Source organism: Austrofundulus limnaeus, unplaced genomic scaffold (genome assembly GCF_001266775.1).
Source record: "Austrofundulus limnaeus strain Quisiro unplaced genomic scaffold, Austrofundulus_limnaeus-1.0 Scaffold67, whole genome shotgun sequence".
Lineage (NCBI taxonomy): Eukaryota > Metazoa > Chordata > Actinopteri > Cyprinodontiformes > Rivulidae > Austrofundulus > Austrofundulus limnaeus.
The window spans coordinates 1,421,223-1,423,104 of NW_013952469.1; positions in this window are offsets into that span (position 1 = coordinate 1,421,223).

Sequence of the window (1,882 nt, forward strand, 5' to 3'; positions counted from 1 at the left end):
CAATGCATGACCTCTTTTATTTTGATAAGGTGTTTCCGGGCTGACAGCCCTGTCATTGGTTAGATGGTTCACAGTTGGTGAACTGTGATTGGTTGTAAGCATGTTACAGAATGTTACATTATCGGTTGCTCTGCTTTGATGAGCCAGCCACAACTTGACATTCTTCTCTGATTAACTTCTGCTCTGTTGTTGCTAAAAATTAAATCATTTGACGACCATACARGCAGACTTTCTGTGCATTTATTCCAACGTGTTTCTGCATTCTTGGTCAATTGTGCCACCACAGTCACAAATAAAACTGAAGATGATTTGTGTGTGTTTAGTATTATGATCTCGCCCCCATTCAGACTTGCGCTGGAGTAGAGTAAGGCTGGATCGTCATGAGCTGGGGTGTGCCGAAGTGGGCTTTAAAATGCAAAGACACCCAAAGAAACACAGGACTGGTCCACACATATTTTCCTCTGGAAGGGAGACAAAGAAAACACGTTATTGATTTAAATAATTACAAAAAACATGTTGAGCTTGGTTGTTTAGTGCTTTGTACACAAATGATTACATCCAGACCTTTAAATAAAATATTAAAATGACCAGTTACATTACAAAAAAAAATCTGGGTCAGTGAAGGCAAAGCTTTAATGAAATCATCAAGCTTCGGCATCCTCCGTCTGATCATCTCCAGACAGGATAATTATCTTGTTGTAAGGTGCCACCCTGCAGGGAGAGGTCACTTTAATCATCTCTGAGTTCGAAGTAGCACATTTATTTGGATCTGGGTCAGAAAGCTTCTGAGATGTTGCTCTTACTTGTCTCTGGCCTGCAGTTCGTTCAGCTTTAAAGAATACAACTGTTCAAGACCGTTCAAGCAGTTTATTCTTATACCAATGTGATTTTTTTAGCCGCTTACTCTCACACCATGTTTTAGACAACCTCAGTGGACTTTGAATATATCTGATATATTGCAAGTTTTTCCTTGTCAAAATTGAGGCAGATATCAAGTTGAATGACAACTTGTCTGTGTTGAGCTTTTCCCGGGCGCTTAAAATGCATCCTGGCTGACTTCGCCTTCCAGCAGTGGTGGACAAAGTACTCAACTCTAGTACTTGAGTAAAAGTAATGATACTCATGGTCAAATCTACTCCACTACAAGTAAAAGTTACTCAGTCAAAAATCTACTCAAGTAAAAGTACTGAAGTACTTACTTTTGAAAATACTTAAGTATTCAGAAGTACATGCATTTTAAAGTACTTAAGTACAAAGTAAAAGTACAAATTACATTTTTTTATTTTCTTTTTCTTGTCACTTCAGTAGAAAACTAAACTAAATATTAGTTTATTTATTTCTTCATCATCAGTGACTTTTTTTAAGTGAAGAGAAAATAGAGACAGAGAGAAAAACAGAGAGAGAAGTGATTAGAAAGATAGAAAGACTGAAATAGCGATTAGAAGAATATTAAATATACACCAACAAAACACAGGACCACACACCCAACATCTGTCCGCTCACCTGAAAAATAAATGGATAAATACATGGAGGGCATATATAAAAATATACACATACCCATACATATATAAAGATATACATACATACATGCCTACATTCATAAATATTGTCAGTATATACACACAGACATATATACACACTCAGTGACAGTCAGAACTATAAGCTACACATGTGATTGGTTACCTTTGTGACGAACATAGCTTGTGGCCAATTGCATTTCATGAAAAGAAAAACTGGAACAACGGATTTTTTTCTTTCTTTTTTTTTCAGCGGATTATAATATGCTGATCTAAAAGTAACGAGTAACGACAAGCTTCCTAGAAATGTAGTGGAGTAAAAAGTACAATATTTGTCTTTGAAATGTAGTGGAGTAAAAAGTACA